Raw genomic sequence first — 15,196 nt, 5'->3', positions numbered from 1 at the left:
TGCCATGTTTAGTTGCATTCGTTTACGAAAGCGACAACACTGTTGTAAGCCAAAGATTGGTGGAGAAACTCAGGTTACCAACAAGCATTCACTCGAATCAAGCAAGGATCAAATTCAGTACGGGACAATGTGTGCAAGAAGTATTATCTGATATTGGTCACACGAACTCTTGCCATCTTCTTTTGAGATTGGCATGGCTTCATTTTAAAACGCTCAATCTTGATAAAGGTTCCCTTTATTTGAGGCATGAGGGACATGAAATGAAGTTGAAATTTATGACACCAACACAAGCCAGTAAGGATCAACATAGGCTGAAGGAGAAAATAGAAAAAGAAAGAATAGAAAAGGAAGAAATATAAACTGTGGAAGGAATGGAAATTAAAGAAAAAGAAAAGGAAGAAAAGATAAAGATGGTGGAAAAGGAAGTAGAGAAACAAGGTGTTTAATCAAAGGGCTCCCATGTTTAGTTGCATTCGTTTACGAAAGTAACAACACTGTTGTAAGCCAAAGATTGGTGGAGAAACTCCAGTTACCAACAAGCATTCACTAGAATCCAGCAAGGATCAAATTCAGCACGGGACAATGTGTGCAAAAAGTATTATGTGATATTGCTCCCACGAACTCTTGTCATCTTCTTTTGAGATGGGCATGGTTTCATTTTAAAACGCTCAATCTTGATAAAGGTTCCCTTTATTTGAGGCATGACGGACATGAAATCAAGTTGAAATTTATGACACCATGACAAGCCAGTAAGGATCAACATATGCTGAAGGAGAAAATAGAAAAAGAAAGAATAGAAAAGGAAGAAATATAAACTGTGGAAGGAATGGAAATTGAAGAAAAAGAAAAGGAAGAAAAGATAAAGATGATGGAAAAGCTTGTAGAGAAACAAGGTGTTTACTCAAAGGCCACCCATGTTTAGTTGCATTCGTTTACGAAAGCAACAACACTGTTGTAAGCCAAAGATTGGTGGAGAAACTCCAGTTACCAACAAGCATTCACTAGAATCCAGCAAGGATCAAATTCAGCACGGGACAATGTGTGCAAGAAGTATTATCTGATATTGCTCCCACAAACTCTTGTCATCTTCTTTTGAGATTGGCATGACTTCATTTTAAAACGCTCAATCTTGATAAAGGTTCCCTTTATTTGAGGCATGAGGGACATGAAATGAAGTTGAAATTTATGACACCAACACAAGCCAGTAAGGATCAACATAGGCTGAAGGAGAAAATAGAAAAAGAAAGAATAGAAAAGGAAGAAATATAAACTGTGGAAGGAATGGAAATTAAAGAAAAAGAAAAGGAAGAAAAGATAAAGATGGTGGAAAAGGAAGTAGAGAAACAAGGTGTTTAATCAAAGGGCTCCCATGTTTAGTTGCATTCGTTTACGAAAGCGACAACAATGTTGTAAGCCAAAGATTGGTGGAGAAACTCCAGTTACCAACAGGCTTTCATTCGAATCAAGCAAGGATCAAATTCAATACGGGACACTGTGTTAAAGAACTATTATGTGATATTGCTCCCACGAACTCTTGTCATCTACTTTTGAGATGGGCATGGTTTCATTTTAAAACGCTCAATCTTGATAAAGGTTCCCTTTATTTGAGGCATGAGGGACATGAAATGAAGTTGAAATTTATGACACCATGACAAGCCAGTAAGGATCAACATATGCTGAAGGAGAAAATAGAAAAAGAAAGAATAGAAAAGGAAGAAATATAAACTGTGGAAGGAATGGAAATTGAAGAAAAAGAAAAGGAAGAAAAGATAAAGATGATGGAAAAGCTTGTAGAGAAACAAGGTGTTTAATCAAAGGCCACCCATGTTTAGTTGCATTCGTTTACGAAAGTAACAACACTGTTGTAAGCCAAAGATTGGTGGAGAAACTCCAGTTACCAACAAGCATTCACTAGAATCCAGCAAGGATCAAATTCAGCACGGGACAATGTGTGCAAGAAGTATTATCTGATATTGCTCCCACAAACTCTTGTCATCTTCTTTTGAGATTGGCATGGCTTCATTTTAAAACGCTCAATCTTGATAAAGGTTCCCTTTATTTGAGGCATGAGGGACATGAAATGAAGTTGAAATTTATGACACCAACACAAGCCAGTAAGGATCAACATAGGCTGAAGGAGAAAATAGAAAAAGAAAGAATAGAAAAGGAAGAAATATAAACTGTGGAAGGAATGGAAATTAAAGAAAAAGAAAAGGAAGAAAAGATAAAGATGGTGGAAAAGGAAGTAGAGAAACAAGGTGTTTAATCAAAGGGCTCCCATGTTTAGTTGCATTCGTTTACGAAAGCGACAACAATGTTGTAAGCCAAAGATCGGTGGAGAAACTCCAGTTACCAACAAGCTTTCATTCGAATTAAGCAAGGATCAAATTTAATACGGGACAATGTGTTAAAGAAGTATTATGTGATATTGCTCCCACGAACTCTTGTCATCTTCTTTTGAGATTGGCATGGCTTCATTTTAAAACGCTCAATCTTGTTAAAGGTTCCCTTTATTTGAGGCATGAGGGACATGAAATGAAGTTGAAATTTATGACACCAACACAAGCCAGTAAGGATCAACATAGGTTGAAGGAGAAAATAGAAAAAGAAAGAATAGAAAAGGAAGAAATATAAACTGTGGAAGGAATGGAAATTAAAGAAAAAGAAAAGGAAGAAAAGATAAAAATGGTGGAAAAGATAGTAGAGAAACAAGGTGTTTAATCAAAGGCCTCTCATGTTTAGGCGCATTCGTTTACGAAAACGACAACACTGTTGTAAGCCAAAGATTGGTGGAGAAACTCAGGTTACCAACAACCATTCACTCGAATCAAGCAAGGATCAAATTCAGTACGGGACAATGTGTGCAAGAAGTATTATCTGATATTGCTTACACGAACTCTTGTCATCTTCTTTTGAGATTGGCATGGCTTCATTTTAAAACGCTCAATGTTCATAAACGTTCCCTTTATTTGAGGCATGAGGGACATGAAATGAAGTTGAAATTTATGACACCAACACAAGCCAGTAAGGATCAACATAGGTTGAAGGAGAAAATAGAAAAAGAAGGAATAGAAAAGGAAGAAATATAAACTGTGGAAGGAATGGAAATTAAAGAAAAAGAAAAGGAAGAAAAGATAAAGATGGTGTAAAAGGTAGTAGAGAAACAAGGTGTTTAATCAAAGGCCTCGCATGTTTAGGTGCATTCGTTTACGAAAACGACAACACAGTTGTAAGCCAAAGATTGGTGGAGAAACTCAAGTTACCAACAAGCATTCACTCGAATCAAGCAAGGATCAAATTCAGTACGGGACAATGTGTGCAAGAAGTATTATCTGATATTGCCTACACGAACTCTTGTCATCTTCTTTTGAGATTGGCATGGCTTCATTTTAAAACGCTCAATCTTCATAAACGTTCCCTTTATTTGAGGCATGAGGGACATGAAATGAAGTTGAAATTTATGACACCAACACAAGCCAGTAAGGATCAACATAGGTTGAAGGAGAAAATAGAAAAAGAAAGAAGAGAAAAGGATGAAATATAAACTGTGGAAGGAATGGAAATTAAAGAAAAAGAAAAGGAAGAAAAGATAAAGATGGTGGAAAAGATAGTAGAGAAATAAGGTGTTTAATCAAAGGCCTCTCATGTTTAGGTGCATTCGTTTACGAAAACGACAACACTGTTGTAAGCCAAAGATTGGTGGAGAAACTCAAGTTACCAACAAGCATTCACTCGAATCAAGCAAGGATCAAATTCAGTACGGGACAATGTGTGCAAGAAGTATTATCTGATATTGCTTACACGAACTCTTGTCATCTTCTTTTGAGATTGGCATGGCTTCATTTTAAAACGCTCAATCTTCATAAACGTTCCCTTTATTTGAGGCATGAGGGACATGAAATGAAGTTGAAATTTATGACACCAACACAAGCCAGTAAGGATCAACATAGGCTGAAAGAGAAAATAGAAAAAGAAAGAAGAGAAAAGGATGAAATATAAACTGTGGAAGGAATGGAAATTAAAGAAAAAGAAAAGGAAGAAAAGATAAAAATGGTGGAAAAGATAGTAGAGAAACAAGGTGTTTAATCAAAGGCCTCTCATGTTTAGGTGCATTCGTTTACGAAAACGACAACACTGTTGTAAGCCAAAGATTGCTGGAGAAACTCAAGTTACCAACAAGCATTCACTCGAATCAAGCAAGGATCAAATTCAGTACGGGACAATGTGTGCAAGAAGTATTATCTGATATTGCTCACACGAACTCTTGTCATCTTCTTTTGAGATTGGCATGGCTTCATTTTAAAACGCTCAATCTTGATAAAGGTTCCCTTTATTTGAGGCATGAGGGACATGAAATGAAGTTGAAATTTATGACACCAACAAAAGCCAGTAAGGATCAACATAGGCTGAAGGAGAAAATAGAAAAAGAAAGAATAGAAAAGGAAGAAATATAAACTGTGGAAGGAATGGAAATTAAAGAAAAAGAAAAGGAAGAAAAGATAAAGATGGTGGAAAAGGTAGTAGAGAAACAAGGTGTTTAATCAAAGGCCTCCCATGTTTAGTTGCATTCGATAACGAAAGCGACAACACTGTTGTAAGCCAAAGATTGGTGGACAAACTCAGGTTACCAACAAGCATTCACTGGAATTAAGCAAGGATCAAATTTAGTACGGGAGAATGTGTGCAAGAAGTATTATCTGATATTGCTCACACGAACTCTTGTCATCTTCTTTTGAGATTGGCATGGCTTCATTTTAAAACGCTCAATCTTGATAAAGGTTCCCTTTATTTGAGGCATGAGGGACATGAAATGAAGTTGAAATTTATGACACCAACACAAGCCAGTAAGGATCAACATAGGCTGAAGGAGAAAATAGAAAAAGAAAGAATAGAAAAGGAAGAAATATAAACTGTGGAAGGAATGGAAATTAAAGAAAAAGAAAAGGAAGAAAAGATAAAGATGGTGGAAAAGGTAGTAGAGAAACAAGGTGTTTAATCAAAGGCCTCCCATGTTTAGTTGCATTCGATAACGAAAGCGACAACACTGTTGTAAGCCAAAGATTGGTGGACAAACTCAGGTTACCAACAAGCATTCACTGGAATCAAGCAAGGATCAAATTTAGTACGGGAGAATGTGTGCAAGAAGTATTATCTGATATTGCTCACACGAACTCTTGTCATCTTCTTTTGAGATTGGCATGGCTTCATTTTAAAACGCTCAATCTTGATAAAGGTTCCCTTTATTTGAGGCATGAGGGACATGAAATGAAGTTGAAATTTATGACACCAAGACAAGCCAGTAAGGATCAACATAGGCTGAAGGAGAAAATAGAAAAAGAAAGAATAGAAAAGGAAGAAGTATAAACTGTGGAAGGAATGGAAATTAAAGAAAAAGAAAAGGAAGAAAAGATAAAGATGGTGGAAAAGGTAGTAGAGAAACAATGTGTTTAATCAAAGGCCTCCCATGTTTAGTTGCATTCGTTAACGAAAGCGACAACACTGTTGTAAGCCAAAGATTGGTGGAGAAACTCAGGTTACCAACAACCATTCACTCGAAACAAAGCAAGGATCAAATTCAGTACGGGACAATGTGTGCAAGAAGTATTATCTGATATTGCTCACACGAACTCTTGTCATCTTCTTTTGAGATTGGCATGGGTTCATTTTAAAACGCTCAATCTTGATAAAGGTTCCCTTTATTTGAGGCATGAGGGACATGAAATGAAGTTGAAATTTATGACACCAACAAAAGCCAGTAAGGATCAACATAGGCTGAAGGAGAAAATAGAAAAAGAAAGAATAGAAAAGGAAGAAATATAAACGGTGGAAGGAATGGAAATTAAAGAAAAAGAAAAGGAAGAAAAGATAAAGATGGTGGAAAGGGTAGTAGAGAAACAAGGTGTTTAATCAAAGGCCTCCCATGTTTAGTTGCATTCATTTACGAAAGTGACAACAATGTTGGAAGCCAAAGATTGGTGGAGAAACTCCAGTTACCAACAAGCTTTCATTCGAATCAAGCAAGGATCAAATTCAATACGGGACAATGTGTGCAAGAAGTATTATCTGATATTGCTCCCACAAACTCTTGTCATCTTCTTTTGCGATTGGCATGGCTTCAATTTAAAACGCTCAATCTTGATAAAGGTTCCCTTTCTTTGAGGCATGAGGGACATGAAATGAAATTGAAATTTATGACACTAAGACAAGCCATTAAGGATCAACATAGGCTGAAGGAGAAAATAGAAAAAGAAAGAATAGAAAAGGAAGAAATATAAACTGTGGAAGGAATGGAAATTGAAGAAAAAGAAAGGGAAGAAAAGATAAAGATGATGGAAAAGGTAGTAGAGAAACAAGGTGTTTAATCAAAGGCCACCCATGTTTAGTTGCATTCGTTTACGAAAGCGACAACACTGTTGTAAGCCAAAGATTGGTGGAGAAACTCAAGTTACCAACAAGCTTTCATTCAAATCAACCAAGGATCAAATTCAGTACAGGACAATGTGTGAAAGAAGTATTATGTGATATTGCTCCCACAAACTCTTGTCATCTTCTTTTTAGATGGGCATGGCTTCATTTTAAAACGCTCAATCTTGATAAAGGTTCCCTTTATTAGAGTCATGAGGGACATGAAATGAAGTTGAAATTTATGACACCAAGACAAGCCAGTAAGGATCAACATAGGCTGAAGGAGAAAATAGAAAAAGAAAGAATAGAAAAGGAAGAAATATAAACTGTGGAAGGAATGCAAATTGAAGAAAAAGAAAAGGAAGAAAAGATAAAGATGATGGAAAAGGTAGTAGAGAAACAAGGTGTTTAATCAAAGGCCACCCATGTGTAGTTGCATTCGTTTACGAAAGCGACAACACTGTTGTAAGCCAAAGATTGGTGGAGAAACTCAAGTTACCAACAAGCATTCACTCGAATCAAGCAAGGAACAAATTCAGTACGGGACAATGTGTGCATGAAGTATTATCTGATATTGCTCCCACAAACTCTTGTCATCTTCTTTTGAGATTGGCATGGCTTCAATTTAAACGCTCAATCTTGATAAAGGTTCCCTTTCTTTGAGGGATGAAGGACATGAAATGAAATTGAAATTTATGACACCAAGACAAGCCATTAAGGATCGACATAGGCTGAAGGAGAAAATAGAAAAAGAAAGAATAGAAAAGGAAGAAATATAAACTGTGGAAGGAATGGAAATTAAAGAAAAAGAAAAGCAAGAAAAGATAAAAATGGTAGAAAAGGTAGTAGAGAAGCAAGGTGTTTAATCAAAGGCCTCCCATGTTTAGGTGCATTCGTTTACGAAAACGACAACACTGTTGTAAGCCAAAGATTGGTGGAGAAACTCAGGTTACCAACAAGCATTCACTCGAATCAAGCAAGGATCAAATTCAGTACGGGAGAATGTGTGCAAGAAGTATTATCTGATATTGCTCACACGAACTCTTGTCATCTTCTTTTGAGATTGGCATGGCTTCATTTTAAAACGCTCAATCTTGATAAAGGTTCCCTTTCTTTGAGGCATGAGGGACATGAAATGAAATTGAAATTTATGACACCAAGATAAGCCATTAAGGATCAACATAGGCTGAAGGAGAAAATAGAAAAAGAAAGAATAGAAAAGGAAGAAATATAAACTGTGGAAGGAATGCAAATTGAAGAAAAAGAAAAGGAAAAAAAGATAAAGATGATGGAAAAGGTAGTAGAGAAACAAGGTGTTTAATCAAAGGCCACCCCTGTGTAGTTGCATTCGTTTACGAAAGCAACAACATTGTTGTAAGCCAAAGATTGGTGGAGAAACTCAAGTTACCAACAAGCATTCACTCGAATCAAGCAAGGATCAAATTCAGTACGGGACAATGTGTGCAAGAAGTATTATCTGATATTGCTCCCACAAACTCTTGTCATCTTCTTTTGAGATTGGCATGGCTTCAATTTAAAACGCTCAATCTTGATAAAGGTTCCCTTTCTTTGAGGCATGAGGGACATGAAATGAAATTGAAATTTATGACACCAAGACAAGCCATTAAGGATCAACATAGGCTGAAGGAGAAAATAGAAAAAGAAAGAATAGAAAAGGAAGAAATATAAACTGTGGAAGGAATGGAAATTGAAGAAAAAGAAAGGGAAGAAAAGATAAAGATGATGGAAAAGGTAGTAGAGAAACAAGGTGTTTAATCAAAGGCCACCCATGTTTAGTTGCATTCGTTTACGAAAGCGACAACACTGTTGTAAGCCAAAGATTGGTGGAGAAACTCAAGTTACCAACAAGCTTTCATTCAAATCAACCAAGGATCAAATTCAGTACAGGACAATGTGTGAAAGAAGTATTATGTGATATTGCTCCCACAAACTCTTGTCATCTTCTTTTTAGATGGGCATGGCTTCATTTTAAAACGCTCAATCTTGATAAAGGTTCCCTTTATTAGAGTCATGAGGGACATGAAATGAAGTTGAAATTTATGACACCAAGACAAGCCAGTAAGGATCAACATAGGCTGAAGGAGAAAATAGAAAAAGAAAGAATAGAAAAGGAAGAAATATAAACTGTGGAAGGAATGCAAATTGAAGAAAAAGAAAAGGAAAAAAAGATAAAGATGATGGAAAAGGTAGTAGAGAAACAAGGTGTTTAATCAAAGGCCACCCCTGTGTAGTTGCATTCGTTTACGAAAGCAACAACATTGTTGTAAGCCAAAGATTGGTGGAGAAACTCAAGTTACCAACAAGCATTCACTCGAATCAAGCAAGGATCAAATTCAGTACGGGACAATGTGTGCAAGAAGTATTATCTGATATTGCTCCCACAAACTCTTGTCATCTTCTTTTGAGATTGCCATGGCTTCAATTTAAAACGCTCAATCTTGATAAAGGTTCCCTTTCTTTGAGGCATGAGGGACATGAAATGAAATTGAAATTTATGACACCAAGACAAGCCATTAAGGATCAACATAGGCTGAAGGAGAAAATAGAAAAAGAAAGAATAGAAAAGGAAGAAATATAAACTGTGGAAGGAATGGAAATTGAAGAAAAAGAAAGGGAAGAAAAGATAAAGATGATGGAAAAGGTAGTAGAGAAACAAGGTGTTTAATCAAAGGCCACCCATGTTTAGTTGCATTCGTTTACGAAAGCGACAACACTGTTGTAAGCCAAAGATTGGTGGAGAAACTCAAGTTACCAACAAGCTTTCATTCAAATCAACCAAGGATCAAATTCAGTACAGGACAATGTGTGAAAGAAGTATTATGTGATATTGCTCCCACAAACTCTTGTCATCTTCTTTTTAGATGGGCATGGCTTCATTTTAAAACGCTCAATCTTGATAAAGGTTCCCTTTATTAGAGTCATGAGGGACATGAAATGAAGTTGAAATTTATGACACCAAGACAAGCCAGTAAGGATCAACATAGGCTGAAGGAGAAAATAGAAAAAGAAAGAATAGAAAAGGAAGAAATATAAACTGTGGAAGGAATGCAAATTGAAGAAAAAGAAAAGGAAAAAAAGATAAAGATGATGGAAAAGGTAGTAGAGAAACAAGGTGTTTAATCAAAGGCCACCCCTGTGTAGTTGCATTCGTTTACGAAAGCAACAACATTGTTGTAAGCCAAAGATTGGTGGAGAAACTCAAGTTACCAACAAGCATTCACTCGAATCAAGCAAGGATCAAATTCAGTACGGGACAATGTGTGCAAGAAGTATTATCTGATATTGCTCCCACAAACTCTTGTCATCTTCTTTTGAGATTGCCATGGCTTCAATTTAAAACGCTCAATCTTGATAAAGGTTCCCTTTCTTTGAGGCATGAGGGACATGAAATGAAATTGAAATTTATGACACCAAGACAAGCCATTAAGGATCAACATAGGCTGAAGGAGAAAATAGAAAAAGAAAGAATAGAAAAGGAAGAAATATAAACTGTGGAAGGAATGGAAATTGAAGAAAAAGAAAGGGAAGAAAAGATAAAGATGATGGAAAAGGTAGTAGAGAAACAAGGTGTTTAATCAAAGGCCACCCATGTTTAGTTGCATTCGTTTACGAAAGCGACAACACTGTTGTAAGCCAAAGATTGGTGGAGAAACTCAAGTTACCAACAAGCTTTCATTCAAATCAACCAAGGATCAAATTCAGTACAGGACAATGTGTGAAAGAAGTATTATGTGATATTGCTCCCACAAACTCTTGTCATCTTCTTTTTAGATGGGCATGGCTTCATTTTAAAACGCTCAATCTTGATAAAGGTTCCCTTTCTTTGAGGCATGAGGGACATGAAATGAAATTGAAATTTATGACACCAAGACAAGCCATTAAGGATCAACATAGGCTGAAGGAGAAAATAGAAAAAGAAAGAATAGAAAAGGAAGAAATATAAACTGTGGAAGGAATGCAAATTGAAGAAAAAGAAAAGGAAAAAAAGATAAAGATGATGGAAAAGGTAGTAGAGAAACAAGGTGTTTAATCAAAGGCCACCCCTGTGTAGTTGCATTCGTTTACGAAAGCAACAACATTGTTGTAAGCCAAAGATTGGTGGAGAAACTCAAGTTACCAACAAGCATTCACTCGAATCAAGCAAGGATCAAATTCAGTACGGGACAATGTGTGCAAGAAGTATTATCTGATATTGCTCCCACAAACTCTTGTCATCTTCTTTTGAGATTGGCATGGCTTCAATTTAAAACGCTCAATCTTGATAAAGGTTCCCTTTCTTTGAGGCATGAGGGACATGAAATGAAATTGAAATTTATGACACCAAGACAAGCCATTAAGGATCAACATAGGCTGAAGGAGAAAATAGAAAAAGAAAGAATAGAAAAGGAAGAAATATAAACTGTGGAAGGAATGGAAATTGAAGAAAAAGAAAGGGAAGAAAAGATAAAGATGATGGAAAAGGTAGTAGAGAAACAAGGTGTTTAATCAAAGGCCACCCATGTTTAGTTGCATTCGTTTACGAAAGCGACAACACTGTTGTAAGCCAAAGATTGGTGGAGAAACTCAAGTTACCAACAAGCTTTCATTCAAATCAACCAAGGATCAAATTCAGTACAGGACAATGTGTGAAAGAAGTATTATGTGATATTGCTCCCACAAACTCTTGTCATCTTCTTTTTAGATGGGCATGGCTTCATTTTAAAACGCTCAATCTTGATAAAGGTTCCCTTTATTAGAGTCATGAGGGACATGAAATGAAGTTGAAATTTATGACACCAAGACAAGCCAGTAAGGATCAACATAGGCTGAAGGAGAAAATAGAAAAAGAAAGAATAGAAAAGGAAGAAATATAAACTGTGGAAGGAATGCAAATTGAAGAAAAAGAAAAGGAAAAAAAGATAAAGATGATGGAAAAGGTAGTAGAGAAACAAGGTGTTTAATCAAAGGCCACCCCTGTGTAGTTGCATTCGTTTACGAAAGCAACAACATTGTTGTAAGCCAAAGATTGGTGGAGAAACTCAAGTTACCAACAAGCATTCACTCGAATCAAGCAAGGATCAAATTCAGTACGGGACAATGTGTGCAAGAAGTATTATCTGATATTGCTCCCACAAACTCTTGTCATCTTCTTTTGAGATTGGCATGGCTTCAATTTAAAACGCTCAATCTTGATAAAGGTTCCCTTTCTTTGAGGCATGAGGGACATGAAATGAAATTGAAATTTATGACACCAAGACAAGCCATTAAGGATCAACATAGGCTGAAGGAGAAAATAGAAAAAGAAAGAATAGAAAAGGAAGAAATATAAACTGTGGAAGGAATGGAAATTGAAGAAAAAGAAAGGGAAGAAAAGATAAAGATGATGGAAAAGGTAGTAGAGAAACAAGGTGTTTAATCAAAGGCCACCCATGTTTAGTTGCATTCGTTTACGAAAGCGACAACACTGTTGTAAGCCAAAGATTGGTGGAGAAACTCAAGTTACCAACAAGCTTTCATTCAAATCAACCAAGGATCAAATTCAGTACAGGACAATGTGTGAAAGAAGTATTATGTGATATTGCTCCCACAAACTCTTGTCATCTTCTTTTTAGATGGGCATGGCTTCATTTTAAAACGCTCAATCTTGATAAAGGTTCCCTTTATTAGAGTCATGAGGGACATGAAATGAAGTTGAAATTTATGACACCAAGACAAGCCATTAAGGATCAACATAGGCTGAAGGAGAAAATAGAAAAAGAAAGAATAGAAAAGGAAGAAATATAAACTGTGGAAGGAATGCAAATTGAAGAAAAAGAAAAGGAAAAAAAGATAAAGATGATGGAAAAGGTAGTAGAGAAACAAGGTGTTTAATCAAAGGCCACCCCTGTGTAGTTGCATTCGTTTACGAAAGCAACAACATTGTTGTAAGCCAAAGATTGGTGGAGAAACTCAAGTTACCAACAAGCATTCACTCGAATCAAGCAAGGATCAAATTCAGTACGGGACAATGTGTGCAAGAAGTATTATCTGATATTGCTCCCACAAACTCTTGTCATCTTCTTTTGAGATTGGCATGGCTTCAATTTAAAACGCTCAATCTTGATAAAGGTTCCCTTTCTTTGAGGCATGAGGGACATGAAATGAAATTGAAATTTATGACACCAAGACAAGCCATTAAGGATCAACATAGGCTGAAGGAGAAAATAGAAAAAGAAAGAATAGAAAAGGAAGAAATATAAACTGTGGAAGGAATGGAAATTGAAGAAAAAGAAAGGGAAGAAAAGATAAAGATGATGGAAAAGGTAGTAGAGAAACAAGGTGTTTAATCAAAGGCCACCCATGTTTAGTTGCATTCGTTTACGAAAGCGACAACACTGTTGTAAGCCAAAGATTGGTGGAGAAACTCAAGTTACCAACAAGCTTTCATTCAAATCAACCAAGGATCAAATTCAGTACAGGACAATGTGTGAAAGAAGTATTATGTGATATTGCTCCCACAAACTCTTGTCATCTTCTTTTTAGATGGGCATGGCTTCATTTTAAAACGCTCAATCTTGATAAAGGTTCCCTTTATTAGAGTCATGAGGGACATGAAATGAAGTTGAAATTTATGACACCAAGACAAGCCAGTAAGGATCAACATAGGCTGAAGGAGAAAATAGAAAAAGAAAGAATAGAAAAGGAAGAAATATAAACTGTGGAAGGAATGCAAATTGAAGAAAAAGAAAAGGAAAAAAAGATAAAGATGATGGAAAAGGTAGTAGAGAAACAAGGTGTTTAATCAAAGGCCACCCCTGTGTAGTTGCATTCGTTTACGAAAGCAACAACATTGTTGTAAGCCAAAGATTGGTGGAGAAACTCAAGTTACCAACAAGCATTCACTCGAATCAAGCAAGGATCAAATTCAGTACGGGACAATGTGTGCAAGAAGTATTATCTGATATTGCTCCCACAAACTCTTGTCATCTTCTTTTGAGATTGGCATGGCTTCAATTTAAAACGCTCAATCTTGATAAAGGTTCCCTTTCTTTGAGGCATGAGGGACATGAAATGAAATTGAAATTTATGACACCAAGACAAGCCATTAAGGATCAACATAGGCTGAAGGAGAAAATAGAAAAAGAAAGAATAGAAAAGGAAGAAATATAAACTGTGGAAGGAATGGAAATTGAAGAAAAAGAAAGGGAAGAAAAGATAAAGATGATGGAAAAGGTAGTAGAGAAACAAGGTGTTTAATCAAAGGCCACCCATGTTTAGTTGCATTCGTTTACGAAAGCGACAACACTGTTGTAAGCCAAAGATTGGTGGAGAAACTCAAGTTACCAACAAGCTTTCATTCAAATCAACCAAGGATCAAATTCAGTACAGGACAATGTGTGAAAGAAGTATTATGTGATATTGCTCCCACAAACTCTTGTCATCTTCTTTTTAGATGGGCATGGCTTCATTTTAAAACGCTCAATCTTGATAAAGGTTCCCTTTATTAGAGTCATGAGGGACATGAAATGAAGTTGAAATTTATGACACCAAGACAAGCCAGTAAGGATCAACATAGGCTGAAGGAGAAAATAGAAAAAGAAAGAATAGAAAAGGAAGAAATATAAACTGTGGAAGGAATGCAAATTGAAGAAAAAGAAAAGGAAAAAAAGATAAAGATGATGGAAAAGGTAGTAGAGAAACAAGGTGTTTAATCAAAGGCCACCCCTGTGTAGTTGCATTCGTTTACGAAAGCAACAACATTGTTGTAAGCCAAAGATTGGTGGAGAAACTCAAGTTACCAACAAGCATTCACTCGAATCAAGCAAGGATCAAATTCAGTACGGGACAATGTGTGCAAGAAGTATTATCTGATATTGCTCCCACAAACTCTTGTCATCTTCTTTTGAGATTGGCATGGCTTCAATTTAAAACGCTCAATCTTGATAAAGGTTCCCTTTCTTTGAGGCATGAGGGACATGAAATGAAATTGAAATTTATGACACCAAGACAAGCCATTAAGGATCAACATAGGCTGAAGGAGAAAATAGAAAAAGAAAGAATAGAAAAGGAAGAAATATAAACTGTGGAAGGAATGGCAATTAAAGAAAAAGAAAAGGAAGAAAAGATAAAGATGATGGAAAAGGTAGTAGAGAAACAAGGTGTTTAATCAAAGGCCACCCCTGTGTAGTTGCATTCGTTTACGAAAGCAACAACATTGTTGTAAGCCAAAGATTGGTGGAGAAACTCAAGTTACCAACAAGCATTCACTCGAATCAAGCAAGGATCAAATTCAGTACGGGACAATGTGTGCAAGAAGTATTATCTGATATTGCTCCCACAAACTCTTGTCATCTTCTTTTGAGATTGGCATGGCTTCAATTTAAAACGCTCAATCTTGATAAAGGTTCCCTTTCTTTGAGGCATGAGGGACATGAAATGAAATTGAAATTTATGACACCAAGACAAGCCATTAAGGATCAACATAGGCTGAAGGAGAAAATAGAAAAAGAAAGAATAGAAAAGGAAGAAATATAAACTGTGGAAGGAATGGAAATTGAAGAAAAAGAAAGGGAAGAAAAGATAAAGATGATGGAAAAGGTAGTAGAGAAACAAGGTGTTTAATCAAAGGCCACCCATGTTTAGTTGCATTCGTTTACGAAAGCGACAACACTGTTGTAAGCCAAAGATTGGTGGAGAAACTCAAGTTACCAACAAGCTTTCATTCAAATCAACCAAGGATCAAATTCAGTACAGGACAATGTGTGAAAGAAGTATTATGTGATATTGCTCCCACAAACTCTTGTCATCTTCT

The sequence above is a fragment of the Vigna unguiculata genome, chromosome 5 (assembly GCF_037176805.1).
Source record: "Vigna unguiculata cultivar grain cowpea cultivar isolate G323 ecotype 2 chromosome 5, ASM3717680v1, whole genome shotgun sequence".
Taxonomy (NCBI): Eukaryota; Viridiplantae; Streptophyta; class Magnoliopsida; order Fabales; family Fabaceae; genus Vigna; species Vigna unguiculata.
This window is presented reverse-complemented; position numbering follows the sequence as displayed.